Source organism: Pangasianodon hypophthalmus, chromosome 30 (genome assembly GCF_027358585.1).
Source record: "Pangasianodon hypophthalmus isolate fPanHyp1 chromosome 30, fPanHyp1.pri, whole genome shotgun sequence".
NCBI lineage: Eukaryota > Metazoa > Chordata > Actinopteri > Siluriformes > Pangasiidae > Pangasianodon > Pangasianodon hypophthalmus.
The window spans coordinates 7277455-7303894 of NC_069739.1; the positions used below are offsets into that span (position 1 = coordinate 7277455).

At 38.3% G+C, this 26440-nt stretch overlaps 1 long non-coding RNA gene across 1 annotated transcript; it reads left to right on the top strand.

Annotated features, from left to right (window-relative positions):
• The first annotated feature begins 2486 nt into the window (after window positions 1-2486).
• Window positions 2487-8301, top strand: LOC128317879 (uncharacterized). The gene is made up of 4 exons (XR_008301308.1): window positions 2487-3245; window positions 4955-6151; window positions 6307-6630; window positions 6780-8301. It is a non-coding gene; the product is annotated as an uncharacterized LOC128317879 (long non-coding RNA).
• The last annotated feature ends 18139 nt before the right edge of the window (window positions 8302-26440 follow it).

Below are 26440 nucleotides of genomic sequence, written 5' to 3' on the forward strand. Positions count from 1 at the left end.
TTCCCAGTAGAAAAAAATGGTGGAAAAAAAACACCCACAAATTTTACCTAATTACTCAATCTCAAAATCTGTGTGTGTGTGTGTGTGTGTGTGTATGTGTGTGTGTGTATATACCTCTGCATCTCCAACAAATAAATGCCACTACACCGGGTATCGCCAACAGTAAAACTGCCCTAATGCCAAAAACTGTGTAATAAAACACCAAAAATTTTAATAAATGTAATAATATAAATGTGTTTTTTCATTGCTGATGAAAAGTTTTGGCACCTAGAGGGAGGCTGCTGTGAGTTTGGTGTTTACCTTCCAGTGTTGTTGAGGATGATGCAGGTGGAGAGTTTGTTGTTTTACTCTGAGGCTGTTCTGATGGAGGTGTTGTGTCTGTTTTCCTCGACTGTGTTGAAGTTTCGCTTCTCCCCACTGAAAAGACGAAACTTATTAAAACTAATCAATGTTTTTATCACTGTTAGCAATATGGCACATGACACTGGAGTAAAGCATGCTCACAGTCATTAATGAACTCTGATACACAATACTGAACCTGTACTGGCTTATTTTTAAATTTTAATAACTGCTAAATCTTTGATCAACTTTAATATCAGTTTTAATTATTTTTATTTCAGCTAATGATGCTCTTACAATTGGACATAATAAGCACAATTAAGATATACTGTACGCCATGCACAAAAACAAAAAATAGTTATTATACGTGTTTATGGCATGTACCTTAGCTTATAAATAAAGGTAAGACATTACTTAAGGGACATCTTCAAAGGGCTACATGACACCTAAATTATCCCTTCATAACAACTGACATGCTGACAACTTAAACGAACATTTATAAAGACATGTATTTATAAAGACTTCCTAATGTGTCAGCTGACGTACAGACTGTTCATCAATGTTAATATTAAGTTGATGTAACACCTAGTCTAGTGACACATTTGTGTAGACATTAAATGGTGTTATGACGCTTTCCAGGTTGACTGATTTTAGATCGTTATGTAAAGTGTGTTATGTAGATTTTGTGTAACTGTAAATTAGAGCGAGTTTGGTTTTAATGTTTCATGTCATATAAACATAAACTCTGATGTATCAGATATTAACATAAATTTAAACTTATATAGCTTAACATTAAAACTGACAAAACAAAGTGACAATGACATTTACTGAAGCCTTTATTAATAGTTATGTAGGCTTATGTCAGTTGTAATGAAGAGATTATACAGGTGTCATGTAGCTCTATAAACACTACAGTGTTACCAAATAAATCATAGATTAGACTGAGAAATGTCAAATCCAATCTGATACCAGTCCAAAATTCAGGTAAGTCTGATATTGTTATTCTAATAACTGATAAATCATTTATAATCTATAATATTCATAATCAGTATTTGTCATTTATAACTTGATACTGATGTGTCACAATATGACTCCTGGATTAATTCCCCTTTAGTTATGGTAAATGGAGTAGACATTTTTATTACATATGTAACTATAATTCATTTGAACACTTACTCATTATGAAAGCAGTCTTTATCAGCTTTTATTGTGTATTTAAATGCTTTACCTTTAACATAAAGCCACATGTCTCTGTATTCCTTCTCAGTTCTGCACCTGTAGTCTCCCTGATCCTCTTCTCTCAGGTCAGATATGAGCAGAGACAGATTAGCAGGAGAAATGTTATTAAACAGCTGAAGTCTGCCACGGTAGTGTTCATCATTTAACATTTCTGTCAGACGTCCTGTTCTGTAGCTCTCCCAGGTGAATGTCTGAGGTTTGGTGTGCAGGTCAGAGCAGGAGCAGGGTAACAGCACTGAAGCACCTTGTTGTGTGATCACTACCTGATTTTTATCAGCAGAGAGAGCACAGCCTACAGAAACAAACATACAAAAACTCACAATCTACTGAATACTATGGAAGTATTTTCCAGACAAATTGAAAACATTCACAAATTGAAATGTTTTGCCCTTACTGTGGCAAAAGCTTTGAAGCCGTGCCAAGCTTCACTTAATAATAATAATAATAATAATAATAATAATAATAATAAAAGGTTTTTTAAATGTTATTTTAGACTTAATGCTTTATAGCGTCCCTTTAAACTTGATGAACTTGCCCATTTTTTTATGTAAACTTTTAGCCTGTATACTCAGATACTGTGAATTGTGTGTTTTGTTACTGATTTATTTAAAATGATCGTTTTATAGAAAGTTAAGTTGCTTTGGTTGTGTAAGAGCTCACGGACGCTCGCTTTCTGAATTCAGCGCTATTACCGCTAAGTGTCTAAAAGCCGCGCCCATTCAATTTTACGTGCGTCTAGATTAACTGTGGTTTCAGGAAGAGTGGCTGCTTAACCACAGTGAAGCTTGGAACGGCTTCAAAGCTTTTGCCACAGTAAGGGCACATTTCAATTTGTGAAACAGAAGAAAAGAACTTGAATCATTCAAGTGTTTTCACTAGGCTAAGATATCAGCAGACTGAAAACGCATAGTTCCTTTACACTTTGATAGTCATACCCCGTGTCCAATCAGAAACGAGCATTGATTGATGTTCAGTAAGGACCTAACCTTTCCGTTTTGAGTTAATGTCGTGTTGTTGGTTTGTAAAAGTGTTCTGTACTTTAGGGCCACTGTAATTTTGGGTTTGCAATCAGTTACAACCGCAATGATCAAAAAAATTTTGTGAAAACAGTCACTGAGAGTGCCGTATGCTCATGGCAATACATCATCTGGACTCAAACCCCTAATCTCTTGTTTCTCAGCCCAGTTACTAACTACTGTGTGTGTGTGTGTGTGTGTGTGTGTCTGTCTTGGGATCATGTGTGTATTTTTTTCTTTTAAATCCCAGAGAGCCACTTGTAGTTAGACAGCTGTGGTTAGACACCATGTTACAACTACATCTGAAAATAAAGAGCACTTGGAGAGAGTAATACTACCAGGGTTGCCTACTCTCATGCATTTGGCGTGAGATACACTTTCAGGCTAAGTAAATCTTGTGCCAAATTAAATAACAAGCCAGCGTAAAAATACAACATGGTCTCAAATTTGCTCATATGATTTTTTTTCTGTCAGCATGAAGAAGGTGTGGGGTTTAATTAAACCAGTGGAGCCCCACAACTTTTTGATTGGACCAGTCTGAAGCAGCTGGGTTCTGTACCAGCCATATTTCTTATTGCTCTGTCCAAAGTCACTGAGCAAAATGAAGATGGTGCTGGAGAAGACAGAGGACAGTGGATTAGGTACCTATAGGTAATTAGGGTGCCAAGTTTGAAAAGTGCATCTAGTACAACTTTGAGCTTAAGCATTTTGGTAGTTTGCAACATTAATATGAATTAACAAAATTATATGCTTTTGACTAAGTTAATGTTGTAGCTTATAATTGTTTTTACAAGTGTATTCATAAGTAACATTCATGTACTGATCTAATAGGGGGCAGTCGTAGCCTAATGGTTAGCGAGTCGGCCTTGCAACCCAAAGGTGAACCTAAAGGTGAACCTGAAGGTCATGGGTTCGAGTCTCAGGTCCAGCAGGGATTGTAGGTGGGGGGAGTGAATGACCAGCGCTCTCTTCCACCCTCAATACCACGACTGAGGTGAGACCCTTGAGCAAGGCACCGAACTCCCAACCGCAGCAAAAAAGGCTGCCCACTGCTCCAGGTGTGTGTTCACTACTGTGTGTGTGCACTTGGATGGGTTAAATGCAGAGCACAAATTCCAAGTATGGGTCACCATACTTGACCACAAGTCACATCACTTCAATAATTCTCTCTCTTTGAAGAATGTAAGTAAAGAAAAGCAATCCCTAAAAAGAAAGACTGCAGGGGCAGCCACATACAATTGCAAATTCAAATGGTCAAATGAATGGCTATTTATCAAGGGTGGAAGTACACTACTCAATTTTTGGTACACAGTGTGCAGACATGAACTTGAATGTAAGCACCGAGGCAGAACCGATGTGCTGCGCCATGTTAACAGGGAGTCACACCTGAAAAAAGTACAAACTCTGGAGAGCTGTTCCAAACTGGACAAGTACACCATGCCAAGAACAAGTGAAATGGCCCAGCTCAGGGCACAGGTGATCAATACGTGTCGGAGAACTGTCTATGAAATTAATTTTTAGTGTATTTGTGTGTAGGTATGTACTTAGGTGTGTTTGGGTTAAGTATATTTTATATACTTTTGTTGCTTGTGCACAGACCAGAAGAGCTGAGGTTAAGATGGCAGTCACCATGGTGCAGCACAGCATTCCACTGTCTTTCTCTGACCACTTGAGCCCATTCCTCAGAGAGTGTTTCCCTCACAGATTGCCCAAAGATATTCTTCTACCAGGACTAAGACCAGCGCCATAATCAACAAGTGTATAGTGAAGTGAAGTGAAGTGACTTGTGGCCAAGTATGGTGACCCATACTCGGAATTCGTGCTCTGCATTTAACCCATCCAAGTGCACACACACACCGTGAACACACACCCGGAGCAGTGGGCAGCCTTTGTTTTTTTTGCTGCGGCGCCCGGGGAGCAGTTGGGGGTTCGGTGCCTTGCTCAAGGGTCTCACCTCAGTCGTGGTATTGAGGGTGGGAGAGAGCGCTGGTCATTCGCTCCCCCCACCTACAATCCCTGCCGGACCTGAGACTCGAACCCACAACCTTCAGGTTCACCTTCAGGTTGCAAGTCCGACTCTCTGTCCATTAGCCCCCTAATAGCCCCCTGTCTTACGAATGAACTAGTGAAGAACGTCTGCAATCAGCATTTTACATTAGCTACTGAGGGGTCCAACGATACTGGTGTGTTTGAACAGTTGATTACTGAGTGCTAAAGTCTATGTACAATTTAGTAATCAGTTATATATTCCTAATATATAAACTATAATTTAAAACTAATTTGAGTCATAGATGCTAAATGTTGCATTAAGTTATACTAAAATATGGAAACATAAGTGTTGGATATATTCTTCTTCACAGGAAGACAGAAGATAAATCCGATCACTGTGAAACTATGGAGTTCTGAAGGCATGGTTCACAGATTTCTGGATATGGGCCTAAATACAGGGACCAACTGCTGTACTGCAGAGGCCATGTTTAGTAAAATGCATGAGGTGCTGCAAAGTTACATCACATGGACCAGTTGTGTGGCTCTTGCAGTTCACAATGCCAGTGTCAACAGGGGTATCAGAAATTCAGGTAGGAGCAGGGTCCTGGACCAGAATCCTTCTGTATTTGTCCTAGGCTGTCCCTGCCACATTGTACACAATAATGCACATGCTGGAGGGTTGCTGTATTCAGAAGTAATCGCCTGGAAGTCACAATGTTAGCTGTGTTTAGATCTTGTTTATAATTTCTATTTTAGGGAGTGATTTGACATACAGTAATATGACTAACATAATGTTTTGCTTTCCCCAGATATCAGGCTTTGATGTTCAGGATTTTTGTATTGATCTTGTGTACTGGTTCAAATCCAGCACAAAGAGAAAGAACACATGCTTGACGGCAAATTATCATTGCATAATGCATTTATTGTACTGTGAGAGTATTGTGAGAATCAGAAATGGCAATCATTTATTGAAGGGCCATACTACTTTTATTTATTTATATATATAATGTGTGTGTGTATATATACATTTTAGAGTTCTGTGTGTTTTGTGACACAAAGTACATGGAGGTACTGCAGCATTTGAGCATTAGGTGGCTCAGTTTGGACCTAGCTGTGAACTGTATACTCCGTCTCTACAATGCTATTTTAGATCCACAGGTTGGTAAAAGTTTCTTTTATTATTTGTAAGAATTTGTATGACACTTCAGCGTTAATAAACTGTACTTAGATGAAGGGCAAGCCAGATTTGTATGACTCTGTTCCCTTTTTGAGGATCCAACCGCTGAAGTTCATCTCCTCTGTTACTGAGCACTTCTACCTACATTTATTGAGTTTAATCTGTTATTCCAGAGACAAGACCCACACCTCCATCCCCTTTCATGGGCAGGTGCGTGATTTCACTATTTCAGTAAGTGTAATGTGTACAGTTGTTTTTGGGAGGATAATATCTCATATAATAATAAGGAGTTTCATACGAAAGCTGAGGTCAACGTTCCTGAAGCCTGTAGCTTTCAAAATGACAACTTTAGAGACTGTTGATCTTCTAGGACAAGAAAACCAACTGCCAGGTGAATAAAAGTGACTAGATATGTTAACTAGATATGTTATATATGTTTTTAAATTTTTTTAAATGTAAACTGCAATAACTTATTGATATGTAGTGAGGGCAGCATGCTTCTGCTGTGAGATAAAGAGATGGTTTGTTGTCTTTTTGGCCTTTCAGACCTCCAGCTTGGCCCTACGACTGACAAGCGCCACTGTGAGAAGGCTGCATGAGGCTGGCGAAATTCCCTCCAGTGATGTTGCAAACCTCTACATAGCAGCAATGGGCTTTCTGGTGAGGTCTACAGAGTATACCTTGACAAAGCTGCCACTGAATGACACAATTCTCTCACATGCTCAGTTTGTGGACTTCAGGCAGAGACTGGACACCAAAAGGGATGATGTGCTTTACTTTGTCCAACGGTGAACAAATTAACCCTGTTTGACTATACCAATAATCTGAGTGATTTGGAGTGGAGGCTGGCTCTACCAGCTACTGTAATGGGTAAGACAAGATCCTTCTGAGGCTGGAGGGCTTCTGTAATTGAAATGTGTTTTTTGTCTTGTTTGGCTAAGTTGGTGATGAAGAATTAGTTGCAGTTTTATTTACAGAATTTCATAAAACTGAAGTAAACTAGTGTTGATATTTGACAGTCTCCTTCTGCCATTTGACGATGCCAGAGAACAGGACAGCATGGGTGAGGAGTTCCTGGATTTTCAAATGCTAGAAGACACCAACATCCCTGAAAGGGTCTGGAAAACTGCCCTGGTCAAGGTGGATGGGGAGAAAGAATTCTACTGAACGGACATCATAAGGGCACACTTAAGTGCCATGCCGTTTAACAGGTGCACCCAGGTTCCAAAGACTTGTGAAAGTGACACAGCTTCTTTTCTGCCTACCGCACTCAAATGCAGACTCTGAGAAAACATTCTGTGATAGGCCTCAACAAAACTGAAGCAAGTAAAAAATTATCACTAGAGGGTACATTGTCCTCTGTAATGTGTATCAAGATGACCCAGATGGAACCATGCTACAAATATGAGCCACCTCTGCAGATGATTAAAAACTCAGTCTGCAGCTTCAGAATACAACAAAGAACATTCAGCAAAATAGGTTGATAAAACATCAGGAAAAGGTCTTTCCTATTTTACTTCAAAAGAAAAGCATGAATTGTAAATTTACATTTACATTGTTTTCATGACCGTTAGGCATATTTTATCCCCTAATTCTCATTTCTGAACAGCAAAAAAGGTAATTTGATTCATAAATCTCAATCCAGCCTGGTAGCCAAAGTCAGCAACCCTGTAGTACAGAATGTGCAGATTTCTTTAAAATGATCAGTTTTTTTATACTTACTTATCCACACTTCTCAATACTATGTTCAGTCTTTCGAAACTCTTCACATAGTTGGGTTAACCAGAGTGCAGGTCAGTACAGCAGTTAACCTCACATCTATAATGCACTATAACTAACGAAACACTTCATATACGCCTCAAAACCAACTCATTCTACCAAAACACTAGCAAAGCATCTCTCGCTCAACAACCTATAGCTGGAGTATACTGGAAACACACCCTGGATTGTACACCAGTCAACTGCAGTAACCACACACACACAAAATGATAACAAAGAGCAATTTATCTTAGCCAGTCCACCTACTGGCATGTTTTAGGAGGAGGCATGAAGCCAGAGGAAACCTACATGGACATGGGGAGAACAAGCACAGAAACTCCACACAGATGGGACCCCGAGCTCAGGATTGAAGCGGGAACCCTGGAGCTGTGAGGAGACAACGCTACCCACTGCATCACCACGCTGCTTACAGGTCCACAGATTTCCCCTTTTGTATAGATGGTAATGAAGTGAAAAACAGAACACCTGGGTAAGGCTAAATTGGAAATAATCTATGGTTTGTTTGTTTATTCTTCACAATCTTAATTTTTATTACTATAGAATGTATCGATTTGTTTGGATTTGATCTTGTATTGATTAGTTTTTGAAAACTATATGTGAATATGTGAAAAATAATTTGTAGATACACAGATTTGTTGGTTGAGTTTGAGTGAGAAAAGAATTCATGGATTTTGAAAGCTGAGGTTATTCAATCCTTTGTGTCAAAGCAATAAAAATTGATACACAGTTCAGTTCAAATAGACTGCTGTTGTGAGTTTTGAAAATGTGAACACAGTATTAATAAAGGCACTTTTTTTTTAAACAAACAAACAAAAAAAATGCTGCAGATAAAGTGTAATGTAGGAAGTGAAGCTGGTGGTCAGTGACAGAGAGACAGCAGAAAAAGGTGTGAAATTCACACACATCTATTTACAGCTAAGACCAGAATGAAGAGGTGACGTACAAGTTACAGGAAATTAACTTTTCTATTACCCTTTATATGAATTATTATAGATAGATTCAATAAGACAGAGATTGTGAGAGATGTAATTCAGTAAATTACAGTGTATGTTTTTACACATTATTGTAGGGATGGAAAATAATCTTACTGTAGAATCCTCCTTATTCATTAGCCCACCTCTCTTCATCTGTACATTTTTGACTGAAGTTAATCAGGAAGAAAAAATCCACATGATCAAAGCTGAACAGGTCTAAATAAGGACATTATAACACAAGGCATGATGTGTATGTTTACCTTGCATATAAAGATTACTGTTGTTTTTGGGCAATTGAACTTGAAGTACATGCTGGTCTTGAATTTAGCATTTTAGTAACATTACATTTATAAAATATAAAGCCATAATCAAATGTTTCCATTGAATGTGTTCAACACTGTTGGCCCTATTAATATTATGACACTGTAGGAAGTACAGTTAATTAAAACTCTAAATGATAAACATTTTACAGTGTTTGGTTTGGTTGTTCAGTAACAGGGCTGAACTACGGCCTACTGTAAACCCAGTCTGGACAGAAAGCACATGAACTAAACACAAAGCAGCTGAACTAAGAACTGGCTAATATTCTCTCTCCTTTCTGTAATAGAAAATAGAAAATAACTTCACTCACCTGCAGCGACGTGAAACACAACAGACAAAAGATACAAGCACTTCATCATTACTGATTCTTCTGCGCATACACACCAGTCCCTCAAAGTGAAACACACACACTCTGTCACACTGCCTGAGTGTCTCTCTCTTATATAGACAGGTTTTCAAGAAACCACAACAACACTATGTCATTTCTCTTTTTGGAAAATCTTTTCATCATGCTTTCCATAACCTAATTTGTTTTTATATGCAGTATTAATAGCTATTCATATATTTTCTCATGTGGTGGTTTTATCACAGTATCATGATTGTTATCTGTCTTAGGTGTCATTTTCTCAATGCTTGCATGTAGCCTCTTTCTTTAGATGAAATTTTACCTACATAAACAAATGAATGCATTAAAATTTGCTCTTAGTGTTTCAAAGTCATACAGTTTCTCCTGGCCTTAAGCTTGATCTTAAGTGCTGTTTCTATACTTTATCAGCTCAAGTGAAGTTTGTTAGATGACCCCTAGGAAGCCTGAGGGACCGAGTCAACACAACAGTAGACTTCAGGAGCCAAACGTGTTCTACTGGTACTCCAATGTGAAAAACCTTCCTTTTCAATTCAGTAAAAATGACTGATGACACTTTTTATGAATCTAACATTAACTTCATCAACGCACATGAATTCTAGTGTTTGGGACAAAGCTGTAATGTCCATCAGTATATTCCCTAGACTTACAGGAAGTAATAAAGACAAACTTACAGTATGTGAGCTGAGGTGCACTTAGAAGGGTCATGAGTGATGATCATGACTCATTTTGAACAGTAAGATTAATCATAAGAGTATAATTGTAATTTACATGGGTTATTAGAGTTTAAAGAGCTTAAAATGTAAAAATGTGATTAGTTAATTATATTTCTTATTTATTCTTTGATTATAGAGCTATGGCTAAGCAGCTAAGTGGAGACATCTTGTGCCATAAAGCTGCTACTACAGCTGGTCTACAGATAATTGCTCATTCAAGATATAAATCTACATCCAGATTTCTGCAGAAAGAAGAAAGAAGGCCTTTATTGTCTCATATACATGTACAGGACAATACACTTATTTTCCTTTGCTTATCAGTAGGAATTTGGGGTAGAGCTGTTGTGACAATGTCTACTGCTAAAAGTCCTCTAGAAATAACACTCGGCTGAATTAACGGGACAATCTACTAAGCAATGTTTAGACTGTATTACTTTCTAGTTCTGACAGACTAGATAATAACTCATGAAAACAAACTCTAAGCAACTAATGAAGAAAAAAACAAAACTTATAAATAGGACCCACTCAGGAGAAACACAAGACAGGTGTGTACAGAAAATCAGTGGAAGATCCAAGGAAGAAATTCATACTATGGCAGGGACTTGTCCACAGTGACATATATAGTATATAGTGATTTTTTTAAATTTTTAATGACTCTTCTTTGTGTCACAGTATCTCTGTAAATTGTGCAAAACCATGAACTCTTGTACATTTTGCTTCATTATTATGGTTTCTATTTAGAGCACTTGGTTCAGTTTTTTTTTATCTGTTAAGCGTATTGAACTATTCAAGTTTTGATTTATTGATTTGTTTGATTCACCACTCCAGAAACAATGTAGGATTTTAGAAGCACTGTGTAGAAAGCTGAATCTCTGCACTAACCTGCTTTACTGTTTGTTTGTTTTTTTGTCTATAAAAAATGAGATGTGCTGTTAGAAAAGTTAAGATAAGGTGTACCTTTGTTGAAATTCAAGTTGACAGAGCTGGCTCCAGTTTGCTCCTATATACACCCACCAAGAAGCAGGCCTCGACTAGATTTACTGAGAATGCCACCTTTTCACTACAACATGTGACATTGTTAAGCTTGTGTGACAAGCTCACTGTATCAGGCTGAAATGAGGAAGCAGGAGACAGGCTTAGCACAACCCAGAGACTCTTTACTCGTCTCGTCTCTATCTCTCTTATCCTCGCCTCCGCTCACTGCAACACAGAATGCTCGTTAGTTAAATTCCCCACAGGTGCGCACTCATTAAACATTCTGCTGTGAACGTAATAATACAACTGATTCTAAAGTGAAAGTGCTTAACATCTTACAGATTCAGTGTACATCTATATTTCACTGCAAAATTCACACACAAATTCATCATTTGTGGCATTGGTGCAGTCTTCATGTGCACATTCATTGCAGCTCTCACACCTAATCCAATAGCACCAACTGATCCTATAGCTGCAGGCTCTTCTGTCACTTCAGCACCCGTAAAATCCTCCTCATTAAAAACATCCCCGTTGCAGGGCCATATTCCACAGGCCCTGAAGCCCTCTACACCTTTGCTGATACTAACAACCTTCCCATAGGCATCTTCCAAACAGGCCTGCCATGTCATAAATTGTGATTCTCTTGCCAGGATGTGATGTCATCCATTGATCTGCTGCCCTGTTGCAATTGGCCTTCAGGCTTTTAAAAAATGTCCGATCAAGAGGTTGCGTATTGTGGCTTGTGTGAGGTGGCAAAGTGAGCATAATTATTCCATGTATACGTGCCAGGAGAATGTCTTTCAGGGTTTTGTGAAAGTGGTGCCCATCAAGGATCAAAATATGGGGTTGATCCTGGCTGTATTTTATAGTGTCTGCAAAGAGATGTAGCCACTCCACAAACAGGCTTCCACAGTCCATTCAGAATCTGACACTTTTCCCACAGATCCTGATGGTGTCTGTCTTAGAAGGAAACCATCCATCCTCCTGTGAGGGAAAATGAACATGGGGGGTACAAAATTTCCTGCTGCATTCATGTCGCAAACCATGGTGACACTGAAGTCTCTTTCAGCGCTTGTCATGAGGCCTACCTGCCAAGCTCCCTTCAAAGCAACAGCAGGCTCTGGTTTCTGGACATTCTGCATACCCGTCTCCTCCATGTTCCAAATACGAGAAGAAGAGACATCGGTGATACTTCTCAGCTGCTCCTCCAAAACATCATAAAACTGATTAATTTTAGGCCTGTTGAATCCAACTGCATGGGCAAGGTTTAAAGCCTGAGATTTGTGCACTGACAGTTGCTTGTTATGCCTCTTGTATGCATAAAACAAATAAATTCCTGCCATCTTCTTCTCTGTATTAAAGGTGTGTCTAATGCCCAAGCTTTCTGCCAGATCAAAAGCCAGTTTATGGACATCTCTGGATGTTAATCCAAAAAGGGCTCTTTCCATTCTCTGAATATGAAAAATCAGGTCACTTTCAAATTGCGCAGAGAATACAGCCTCTCAAGTGAAGATGACCAGGGTTTTGCATCACTTTATTTTTGTGGCATCCCAGTGTTCTTACTGGTACTCTGAACCTTCAAGCAGCAGCCTTCAGCGGTTCCCCATTTTCAATCAACTTAATGGGATCTGTTAAGGCCTGTTCCCCATAGCTGCTTCTGGTGCTGTTTTTTTTTTTTTTTTTTTTTGTATGTCCTCACATAAAATATAACTTCCAAGTTATTAGATATGCTGCATGACAGAGATCAAACATCAAAACATATTAATGACTGCCTACTTTCATAATTTGTGACATTCATGCACATTTTGTATAGTCCCACACCTCTGTCACCCCCTCCTGTCCCACACCACACATAACACTCTAATATATAGGCCTACACAAATACAATTCCACTCCCTGTCCCCCATATTATTATTAGCCTATTATTATTTTTTTACCTCAGAACATCTTAATTCTCAGGATATTCACTCACACGTTCACACACACACACACACACACACACACACACCCCACAACACAAACCTACTGTACACTCATATTCTCACATTCTTCTTTCATCCCCTCTCCCATAGTATTTTCCCCACAGACTATTTCATCCTGAGGTTGCTAACACCCCCAGTTCACTCTAACTAACTCTTCCACGCGCGCACACACACACACACACACACACGCACACTTTTATCCCCCCTCACCCAGAGAAAATTACCATGAATTAAACAAATGCACTTCTGAGACTTCCTGTGTCACCATTTGCTCACTGGATTTTGCTGCAGTGAAGTGTTTGGGGAAAAGCTAGAAATGGGGAAATTCACTTACACATGTATAGTTGACACACATAAGTAAACTTGGGCTAATCAGGCACAGGCAAGAATCATCACGCGGTACCTGCCGGTTCCACCCGCCTCCTCACCGTCCACTGACGCTCGACCATGCCCCCTGGTTCTATAAATTTATAGAATTGTATTGAATTAACTTTGTCGGCACTAATTTATCAGGCTTTTTTAGCAAACTAAATTACAATTAACCTTACCTACTTTTGGTGGAATTGTACAAGAATGGTAGGTGTAAGTTGTAAGTGTTCATTTGTAGCAGAGTTGTATATGTTGCTTGTATAAAAACATGGTTATTCTAACTTTAATATTTGTTAATCTATTAAGCAAAAACCAAAATGCGTTAGATTGTGCCCCAGTCTCCCCTATACTGATATACATTGAAAACAATACTCCTCTATCTATAAAATTACATTAATACCAGATGTACTTTCAGTGGTATATGTTTGCATGACTTGCGTACATGGCTTTTATCTCATTACTGATATTAAAGAATTTTGTTTATTGGAATTATTCCAGTTGTGTGACATAACTTACTGTTGCAATTTTTGTTAAGGTTGACATAAAGTAAGTAGGACCCTTGTAAAGTATGTAACTATGGTTCTATGAACTCTGGATAACCAGAGTAAATGCAAATAGGTTCCAGTGAAAGATATCCATATGACAGTGATATTTATTGCAGATACTGACATAAAACACTTTGCGACTGTTGAATGGTCTCAGCACGCACGCATGCACGCACGCACGCACACACACACACACACACACACACACACACACACACAGGAAGGTATCTGGGTGATTCTCACCACCTCTGGCAGTTATCAGGTGGTAAGAAAACCACAGCTGCATACATAGCTAGAGTTTTCTTGGAACTTCTGACCCACTGTGAGACACTCAGCATGTCAGAGTAACCACATGATTGAGGCCAGGGCAGCATGGGGGCTGATGGGAGAACGGCTACTTCCTCTTTCTCACAGCGTCAGTTAACCGACGTTGTGCTGTGCACAGAGAATACTGTATAATACTCCACACTCAACAAGCACACTGTCATACATCATTTCCAATTTTTGTTTTTATAGCTGGTTACATATATTTCTCAACACTGAGTTCACTTTTTCAAAACTCTTCTCTTCATCAACATGCAGGTCAGTACAGCAGTTAACCTCACATGAAACTAAAAATGCACTAAAACTACCAAAACACTTCAAACACACCTCAAAATCAACTCATTCTACCAGAACACTAGCAAGGCTCGCTCTGTCACACACAAAATCACTAATATCAGATAACATTACAGGATGCATCACTGAATTTATTTATATTTAATTTATTTATTTATATATATTTTTTAACATAAACCAACATTCCATTACAAAACAGGAATGGTGTCTCTTTGTTGTATCGAAGGTACTACAGTATATGTAACAGGAATGAGTCAGAAACACTGGAATATACTCCAGTAAATCAAATATACACAACTTTGAGATGGAATATTCAAAATCATATTATGAAACCATGGTAATTACAAGAATGTGACAAAAAGGATATTTCAGTCATGACAACTCTCAGAATGAGGTTATCAGCTTTTATTGATAGGAATGGAGTGTAAGTAGGTTTGGTCTTGGCAGATTAAGTCTGCTATGCTGCTGAGCGAGTACAAATACTTGCTCTGATAGACATGCACAGATGTAGAGAAGTAGAGAACCATGCTGCTGCAAAGGGTACAGAAGCAGGAACTCCCCCAAACCAAGCGGGCGGGCTGTACTGCAAAACAGCCCGTGACCCACGACCCCGATGCAGATCTGACCGCCAAGACTTTGTGTATTGCTGCTGCTCTGAGGACCCATGGTACCCGAGTGTGTACTAACTATGTATGTCTGGGCCTGCTTTGCCGAATGGCTTAACTCTACTGAACTAACCCTATGTGTGGGCACTAAATCTAGTGGCCTAGCTTAATGTATGCCTGGACCGGGGAGCCCAGAACTTATTTAACTGTGACTTAGAGGCTATATGTACCCAGCTGACGTCTGGGTTTAAACTAAATAGGTATCTGCATGTTTGTGGTGTGTGGTTTTTTTGTGTGTGTGTGTGTGTGTGTTGCTAAGAGCGGTGGATAATCGGTGGGTGACTGCAGGATTGCTACGTGGTGATAGAGATTCGTGCTGCTTGAGTAAATGTGAAAAAGGGCGCGCTCCTAATAAAACCCAGCACCGCCTGGCAAGTCTTTAATCAGCTGAATCATGTGGAATTCATTAGTTTTTCTTTCCGTGTTTATCAGCCATTATCAGCATTACTAGTGTTATTAGCATTACTAGGAAATTATCGTGTTTATCAGAAATAATCAGCGTTTAGCTATTATTGGCATTTACCAGCCTTTTTCAACGTTTATCCACCATCATCGCCCATTCTCATCGTTTATCGGCGTTTACCATCATTTATTGGCCTTTATCAGCATTTACTGGAGTTTATCGTCATTATCAGTGTTTACCAGCCATTGTCGTGTTTATCAGCTTTTATGGTCATTATCAGCCATTATGAGCATTTACCAGTGTTTATCAGCCATTATCAGAGTTAACCAGCATTTGTCGGTGTTTATGAGCGTTAACCAGCCGAGGATGTGAAAGCTCGTACCGCGCGCAGGCCATAGCCAGCACGTTGGTCGGGATAATAAAGGGTTATGTAGACGGAGAAGCGTGGCTGATAGGCTGCTGCACTGGCATCGAGGGAGCCAATCGGAGCACGGATAGAGTTTCATGGGGGAACTAGACAAAAAAAAAATAAGCTGTGTGAGTTTTGAAAAAGCATGTAACTAACTGTAAAAAACAAACAAACAAACAAACAAAGAAACTGTAAAAATATAAGGTGTGTTAGGAAAATGGCCCAAAAACTAGGTTAGAAACACACATTCAGTGCAGGCAGATTCAACAATTATACTTTTATTTTTTTCCCCCCAAATCAAGAGACTTCAAATTTCACACGAAAGTCACAAGCAAGAACATGTAGCGCAGTCTTCTTACACAAAACAGCATGATGCTTCTAGAGCATTCATTTCTTATCTTGATATAACAATGATACACATGAGATATAAAATCACACGTACACTCAAAATATAATTAGCAAGATTATCCATCAGCAGTTTTTTAATGATTAACAGTGAATGCAGAACAATACCCTTAGCTAACATAAGTAAAGGTAACGCAATGCTCTGGAAAGCCGCCTCCCGTCCCCCAAACTACACACATGCATGCATCAATGTGATATTTAACAGCAAAATAAAAATCATAAAAAATGCCAAAATAGTAAATCTTGTGCTTGACCATGGTGTGTATTTAATATATGTTTTCAGCATTATTCTATAATATCTGAGAATGTGTGTATATTTACTGTGGATTAGTTTGTTATAATGCTGGCATATTCAGTTTTCTCTCCAGCGTTAATCTGAACTCGTGCTGCTCCGGCTGTGTTAATGTGTTATTTAATACAGAAAGTTTCAACATCAGGTACAGTCTGTGGAAAGACAGAAGAGGAAAATTACATGTATAACACACAAACAGTGACAATACTGTGGCTGTTGGCGTTGACTCTAAGAAGCAACTAAAATCCTGTAAAGATGAAACAAATCTCTAAATCTGACTTCTTTCTTTACACCATGTTTTGTTCTGATAGAAGCAGCAGAAGATACTTTCCTATAACTCACTGTTCAGTGAAAGCATGTGTGGTTCATGTGTGTTACCTGCAGTGTATCACAAATACAACTAAATCTCTAAAGGTAGAAGCAAATCTGTTATAACTGTTATTTTACGTGTGCTAACCTGATCCTCCTGCTTTCCCTCACAGTCTTGACGTCCATCAGTAATCACGTTCTCTCCACATCTTCCTCCTAAAGAGAAAAGACCTCAGAAATCACACCTCTAGTGGATTGTAAGTGGTTTCTGTAGTAAGGTGTGGAGGCAGCTGTGCTGTTTTAATTCACACACAATAATACTGAGTAAAGCAAAACAGTACTGGTTATGAGTGAAAGCAAACATTTACTTATTTGAATCAGAATACTTGTGAACAAACAGAGAGACAGACTGACTTACTGACTGACTGCCTGGCCTTGATCTGATCCCCAAGGGAAAATTTTAACAAAATGTATCAGCAAAACATTTAGTTTTCTTTCAGCATGAATTTAATTAAGCGGTTAAGTTCCTGTAAACCCAAGTTGGATCACAAATTCTTCAGTTAATCTCCAAATCTGCTTTCATATTCTGAATTCAGAAGCCAAAGTAGCGTGTTAAATAACCAAGGATTTAATCTGAAATTGTAATTCCATCCGATAACCTTTGAAAAACCTTGCTTGGTGTGAATGTATGTGTGTTGTGCTTCTGCATCCCCAACAAATAAAAGCCACTACACTGAGTGCACTGAGTGTCAGCAGCAGCAAAACCACAGGAATACAGAAAGCTGTGAAATAAAACATCCAAATGTAAGTAAATCTTATAATAGAGATGTGCTTTTGACTAGTGATTAAAATGGAATATAATTTTAGCTAGAGGGAGGCTGAGTGCTGTTTTTTATTTTTATTTTTTTCTATTTTTACCTTGTATTGTTGAGAATGATGCAGGTGGAGAGTTTGCTGTTTTACTCTGAGGCTGTTCTGATGGAGGTGTTGTGTCTGTTTTCCTCGACTGTTTTGAAGTTTCTCTTCTTCCCTCTGAAAAGACAAAACTTATTAAAACTGATGACTGTTTTTATCACTGTTAGTAATATGGCACATGACACTGGAGTAAAGCATGCTCACAGTCATTAATGAACTCTGATACACAATACTGAACCTGTGCTGGCTTATTTTTATTTTTATAACTGCTAAATCTTTGATCAGCTTTAATATCAGTTTTAATTATTTTTATTTCAGCTAATGATGCTCTTACAATTGGAAATAATAACCACAATTAAGATATACTGTACGCCGTGCACAAAAACAAAAAATAGTTATTATACGTGTTTATGGCATGTACCTTAGCTTATAAAAAAGGTAAGACTGTACTTAAGGGACATCTTCATAGGGCTACATGACACCTACATAAACCCTTTAGAACAACTGACATGCTGACAACTTAAGCATTTATAAAGACATGAATTTAAAAAGACTTCCTAATGTGTCAGCTGATGTACAGACTGTTTATCAATGTTAATATTAAGCTGATATAACACCTAGTCTAGTGACACATTTCTGTAGACATTAAATGGTGTTATGACGCTTTCCAGGTTGACTGACTTTAGATCATTATGTAAAGTGTGTTATGTAGATTTTATGTAACTGTAAATTAGAGCGAGTTTGGTTTTAATGTTTCATGTCATATTAACATAATCTATGATGTATCAGATATTAACATAAATTTAAACTTATATAGCTTAACATTAAAACTGACAAAACAAAGTGACAATGACATCTACTGAAGACTTTATTAATGTTTATGTAGGCTTATGTCAGTTGTCATGAAGAGATTATAGAGGTGTCAAGTAGCTCTAATCACTACAGTGTAAACAAAATAAATCATAGATAAGACTGAGAAATATGACAAAATCCAAGACTTTTTTAAAATATACAGTATGTAACTATAAATCAATTTAAGATATCAAGTCTGCCTTCACAGTGAATATCAGCTTTTATTGTGTATTTAAATGCTTTACCGTTAACATGAAGCCAGATGTCTCTGTGTTCCTTCTCAGTGCTGCACCTGTAGCCTCCCTGATCCTCTTCTCTCAGGTCAGATATGAGCAGAGACAGATTAGCAGGAGAAATGTTATTAAACAGCTGAAGTCTGCCATGGTAGCGTTCATCATTTAACATTTCTGTCGGATGTCCTGTTCTGTAGCTCTCCCAGGTGAATGTCTGAGGTTTGGTGCGCAGGTCAGAGCAGGAGCAGGGTAACAGCACTGAAGCACCAGAGAGAGCACAGCCTACAGAAACAAACATACAACAATTTACTGTATATAATATGAAGTAAAACATTTCAAAATGAAGTTTTTTGAAAATACTTATGCTTCAGTACATTTAATTTCAAAATCATGAATTGTGTCTGTTTCACTACTACTGATTACTTAAGAATTATTAGTTCATATGGAAAATATATTTTATAATTATTGTATTTCAGCTAATGATGCTCTTAAAATGGGGCATAATAATTCCAGTTAAGACATACACCTTACATAAAAACATTACGTATATTAATATGTATAATTAATACGTGTTAACTGTACATATTAATATACGTATTTATGGCATGTACCTTAGCTTTGTCATGGAACTACACTTCCCAGCAGCCCCAGCACATCACATGTCCTAATCACACTCACCTGTGTCTCCTCTCACCCTCATTAACACCCCTATATAAGTTCTAGTGTTTGTGCAGCTCATTGTTAAGCTTTTGTTGTTGTTGTTGTGTGTGTCACAGCCAGAGGCCTGTTTCACGAAGCCGGTTTCGGTGGCTACTCAGGTAAGTCTGCGTTTAGTTTGAGTAAACTCTGCTTTTTCACTCTCAACAAGGTGGAGTGGTTTTTAGCGGGTTTCATCGCCATGGTAACGTACACTACACGGCTAACCTGCTCCGGAGCAGCTTTTATTCTGGGTAAGAGAACTCCAACCCAAACTGGACCAATCAGCTGTGAGCAAAGTGAGAGAACTCTGACGCAGGAAAGTTAACCCTTTAGTGTTTGTAGCGATGGCTTCAGCGTTTGTGGAGAATCCTCTGGAGCGCAAATAATAAGAAGGCACTTGGAAGGGAAAGAATTTTTAGGGACAGACACAATCCCCTGGATTTTCCCCATGACCATCTGGATGAAAGATAGATATTGGGCAGATGGTGTAGTTTATCATGCCATACATATTACTATTTAATGTAAAGATTTTTATATTAAATGAAATTACATGAAATGTTGGGGTTATAAGTTGTCAGTCAGTTTATTGTCATTGTGAGTCTATAAAAATAAACTTATTCATTTACACAATCAGTAATTTTCTCCAGCTTTAGCAGCTGCAACAGTGTTGCTTTTTTGCGGTTATTGTAGGTTTAAATTCCTCATATTTCCGTATAATAATCTCTTGCTCTTCAGCCGGAAGTCTGCTCACCTGCTTTTTTCCATCTTGAACGCTATTGGCTGTTTGCTGCAAACGTCTGGCTTTTATGTGCACGCGCACGCTGAGTAAACCCTGATTCAGGGTTAAAACCTGGGTTTACTGAGAAAGTTGATAACCAGCGTCATGAAAGCTGTTAACCTTTAATTAACCCGGGTTAGATCTGTTTGGTTTATGTAGGCTTATGTCAGTTGTCATGAAGGGATTATACAGGTGTCATGTAGCTCTATAAACACTACAGTGTTACCAAAATAAATCCTAGATTAGACTGAGAAATGTCAAATCCAATCTGATAGCATTCCAAAGTTCAGGTCAGTCTGATACCATAATCAGTATTTACTGCCATTTATCACTTGATACTGATGTGACACAATATGACTCCTAGATTAATTCCCCTTTAGTTATGGTAAATGGAGTAGACATTTTTGTTACATATGTAACTATAATTAATCTGAAGACTTATCAAGTCTGCTTTCACAATGAATATCAGCTTTTACTGTGTATTTAAATGCTTTACCGTTAACATAAAGCCAGATGTCTCTGTGTTCCTTCTCACTGCTGCACCTGTAGGCTCCCTGATCCTGTTTTCTCAGGTCAGATATGAGCAGAGACAGATTAGCAGGAGAAATTTTATTAAACAGCTGAAGTCTGCCACGGTAGTGTTCATCATTTAACATTTCTGTCGGACGTCGTGTTCTGTAGCTCTCCCAGGTGAATTTCTGAGGTTTGGTGTGCAGGTCAGAGCAGGAGCAGGGTAACAGCACTGAAGCACCTTCGTGTCCTACGACATCTACGTGTTTATCACCAGAGAGAGCACAGCCTACAGAAACAAACATACAAAAACTCAGTCTATGGAGTACTATATTAAATACAACATTTCACAATGAAATATTTTATGAAAATACTTAAGCTTCAGTACATTTAATTCCAAAATCATGAATCATTGTCAGTTTTAATATAATTATAATTATGTTTATTATATATTTGTTAGGAGGATCGGCACTAGGATGTATAATAGCATGGTGCAGGGCTGCTTGTCTGAGAGGACAGTATATGGTGTGGAGTGGAACCAGGTGCGGAGGCGGGACACCAAACGGCTCCGCCTGAAAAGCGCCTTGCGCGGGGAACGAAAAAGTAGGTTGTGTGCACTGATCCATAGCGCTAGCCAGCGAGCTAACTCTGGGGGTAGTAGGGGCGAGGCTGATGTGGCTCTGTGAAGGGTACAGGATTAGGAAACTCAGAGCCTACAGTTCAACACAAAAGCTCCGCAGCGTGGCAGGGAAAATAACACAACGTGGCCCTGTCGTTTGGCCGAATTTGAAAGAACTAAATATTTCCTTAATATTAAATATATCCAGCCCTGAATCTCAATATTCACTTCTCTGAACCAAAACTTAAATGTTCACTTTTCTTGAACATAAACATCAATATTACATTTTCTTGTCCTGAACCATGAACCGAATTAGTCAGAGCAGAATGGTGCCATTCTGCTAGCTGGTACAGAATTACATCCTCAGGTGGAGTGAAGCTATTGGAGGGTTTATGAAGAGGCGTGGCCAGGTGCTGCACATTTACACTGATTACCTGCACGAGAGCGCCGCGTTATTAAAGCACGTGCAGGTGGCCGCGGATTTTCCTGAGAAGGCTCCCGCGGTGTTATAGTTTTGTTTAGTTAGGATTGTACCATATTGTAGTGTTGGGTTTGATTAGGAAAGGTTCACCTCTGTCAATATAAAGCTCACAGCCGATGGTGAGAGTAAAAACAAGTCATGAGGTTGAAGGAATTGTCCAGTTTGTCATTAAGAGGTTTATTAAACACACAGGGTCAGTAGTGGAACATCATCAGCTGGAATCAAAACCCCTAATCTCTTGTTTCTCAGCCCAGTTCCTAACTACTGTGTGTGTTACACTATCTTGTGATCATGTGTGTATTTTCTTTTTTCTGTAAGTCCCAGAGAGCCACTTGTAGTTAGACAGCTGTGGTTAGACACCATGTTACAACTACATCTGAAAATAAAGAGCACTTGGAGAGAGTAATACTACAGAATTGCTTTAAGCTGATCAGTTTAAATAAGGCGTAATGTAGGAAGTGAAGATGGTGGTCAGTGACAGAGGGACAGCAGAAAAAGGTGTGAAATTCACACACATCTATTTACAGCTAAGACCTACATGAAGGAGTGACATACAAGTTACATGAAAATAACTTTTCTATTACACTTCATATGAGTTATTATAGATACATCCAATAAGACAGATTGTGAGATATAATTTAGTAAACATGTAAAAACATACACTAAGTATTATAGGGATGTTAAAATCTCACTGTAGAATCCTCCTTATTTATTAGCCCACCTCTCATCAGTACATTTTAGACTGAAGTTAATGAGGAAGAAAAAATCCTGTAGTAAGTAAAGTTGTTGTTAATTAAAACTCTAAATGATGAACATTTTACAGTGTTGGTTTGGTTGTTCAGGACCAGGGCTGAACTACAGCCTACTGTAAACCCAGTCTGGACAGAAAGCACATGAACTAAACACAAAGCAGCTGAACTAAAAACTGGCTAATATTCTCTCTCCTTTCTATAATAGAAAATAGAAAATAACTTCACTCACCTGCAGCGACGTGAAACACAACAGACAAAAGATACAAGCACTTCATCATTACTGATTCCTCTACACACACACCAATCCCTCAAAGTGAAACACACACACACTGTCACACTGCCTGAGTGTCTCTCTTGTATAGTCTGGTTTTTAAGAAATCGCAACAACACTGTCATTTCTCTTTTTGGAAAATCTTTTCATCACTCTTTCCATAACCTGATTTATTTTTATATGCAGTATTAATAGCTATTCATATATTTTCTCATGTGGTGGTTTTATCACAGTATCATGATCGTTATCTGTCTTGGGTGTCATTTTCTCAATGCTTGCAATGCTTCTTGCCTTTTCTTTAGATGAAATTTTACCGAAATGAATGCATTAAAAGTTACTTTTATTGTATCAAATTTGTACAGTTTCTCCTTGCCTTAATCTTGATCTTAAGGGCTGTTTTTATACTTTATCAGCTCAGGCAAAGTTTGTTAGATGACCCCTAGGAAGCCTGAGGGATCGAGTCAACACAGCAGTAGACTTCAGGAGCCAAACTTCTTCTGAATGAATTGCAATGTGACAGTTTTCTTCTCAATTCAATAAAAAAGACCAATGATACGTTTTATAAATCTATAAATTTATAAAAAAAAAAAAGCACCACAACAACAAAATAATAATGATGATAATAATAAATAATTCAGCATAGATCATGTGACTTTAGTGAGTATATGAAAAGCAACCCGGGCATGAGCTGCAACATTAACTTCACTAATTTCAACACACATGAATTCTAGTGTTTGGGACAAAGCTGTAATGTCCATCAGTATATTCACCAGCAAATGTGTTTCCCTAGACTTACAGGAAGTAATAAAGACACATTTACCATGTGTGAGCTGAGGAGCACTTAGAGGCTGGTCATGAGTGATGATCATGACTCATTATCAAAAGTCAGATTAATCAGAAGACTATAACTGTATTCAATAACATCATCTATTAGAATTAAAGAGCTTAAAATGTAAAAAAAAAACAAAAGTGGTTGTTTTATTTAATTATTTACGTATTCTTTGTTTATAGAGCTCTGGTTAAGTGCCTAAGTGGAGGCATCTTGTGCCATAAAGCTGCTACTACAGCTGGTCTACAGATAATTGCTCATTAGAGATCTTAATCTACATCCAGATTTCTGGAGAAAGAAGAGAGAAGGCCTTTATTTTCTCTCATACACGTACAGGACAATACAATTATTTTCCTTCACATATTGTTAGGAATTTAGGGTAGAGCTGTAAAGCTGCTTTGAGACAATGTCTAATGTTAAAAGTCCTCTACAAACAACATTCAGTTGAATTAAATAGAAAAATCTACTAAGTAATGTTTAGGCTGCATTACTTTGTAGATGCCCTCTGCTGGTCTGGCAGGGAATTGTCTGTGGTGACAAATATAGTGAGCTTTTCTAGTTTTAATGACTCTTGTTTGTGTCTCAGTATCTATGTAAATTGTGCAAAACATAATACTCTTGCATCATACATTTTGCTTTGTTACAATGGTTTCTATTTAGAACACTGGGTCTTTTTTTTTTTTTTTTTTTTTTTAAATCTGTTAAGTGCATTAAACTGTGTAAGTTTTGATTTGTTTGATTCACCTCTCCAGAAACTTCCTCGCACCTTGAACATATTCCTATCTATTCCATATTCCTAACATATTCCGTATGGCAATTTTTCTCTGACCTTTCTGTGGTGTTTCCACCCATACAACTGTCTCTCATTCAATGTTTCTTTTTTTTTTTCCCCACCATTCTTTGTAAACCCTAGAGACTGTGTGTCAAATCCCAGGAAATCAGCATTTTATGCAGTATTCAAACCAGCCCATCTGGCATCAATATCCATGCCACAAAGATCACACTTTTTCTTCATTCTGATGTTTGATGTGAACATTAATTGAAGCTCTTGATGTGTATCCTTATGATTTGTTGCTGCCACATGATTGGCTGATTAGATAACTGCATGAATGTGCAGGTGTTCCTAATAAAGTGGATGGTGACATTATAGAATTTTGTTTATTACAATTATTTCACTTGTGTGATATCAATAGGATCACAACCTCAGGAAAAAAAGTATTTTCTTTGCTGGCTCCTATATACACCACCAAGTAGCAGGCCATTTGGGACATGTCCACCCTTCTCACACATTACATGAGAGTGGTATTTATTTCAAATACTGACATACACTTCATCACTTTATGAATTTGTTGAATGATCTCAGCATGCACACACACAAGAAGGTATCTAGGTGAATCTCACCACCTCTGGAAGCTACTTGGTGTTTATAGAACCACAGTTGTGCACATAACTAGCATTCTCATGGTACTTCAGAGCCACTGTGAGACACTCAGCATATCAGAGTAACCACATGATTGTGGCCAGGGCAGCATGGGGATTGATGGGAGAACGGCTACTTCCTCTTTCTTACAGCATCAGTTAACCAACATTGTGCCATGCACAGAGAATACTGTATAATACTCCACACTCAACAAGCACACTGTCATACATCCATTAGTATTTTTTTTTTTACAGTTTGTTACATTTCTCAATACTGAGCTCACTTTTTCAAAACTCTTTTCTTTATCACCATGCAACTCAGTACAGCAGTTAACCTCACATAAAACTAAAATGCACTAAAACTACCAAAACACTTCATACACACCTCAAAATCAACTTATTCTACCAGAACACTAGCAAAGGCTCTCTCTCTACAGGAACACCTTATCATTCATAACACGATGACCTGAAAAACACTAATATTTAAAGTGTTGAGGAAATTGTGGACAGTCTGCCTGAGTCGCCTGAACCGTGTACCTCTACTAAACATAAGGGTAAGACCCCATCTGACCAACATAGGAAACGTCAGAAATATCAAGAAGAATTCATAAAGTATGGATTCACTTGCTTTACTGTCAAAGACGTACACCATCCCCAATGTGTAATCTGTACAGAAGTGCTTGCCCATGAAAGTATGAAGCCTGGAAAAATGCAAAGACATTTGGTGACAAAGCATCCTACTGGTGCTGAAAAACATATGGACTTTTTTCACCAAAAGGAAAAGGAATTACAGTGTCAAAAATGCACAATCACACAACAAACCAAAATTTCTGCTAATGCTCTGGAGGCATCTTATGAGGTGGCATACTTGATAGCACAATCCAAAAAGCCACACACAACTGGGGAAACCCTGATAAAGCCTGCTGCTGTGGCTATGTGTCGGGCTATGCATCATTAGAAAATAGCAAATGAGCTTATAACTGTCCCATTGTTGAATGACACGATATCTCACCATATACATGATATGACAAAAGGCATTAAAAGTCAATTGACTGATAGGATAAATGGAAATAAATATGCATTACAGCTCGACAAATCTACTGATGCGTCTAATTCTTCTCAGCTGCTGGCTTTTTCAGATATATATTTGACGGAAAACTGCATGAGGATATGCTCTTCTGCTCAGTGCTGGAGGG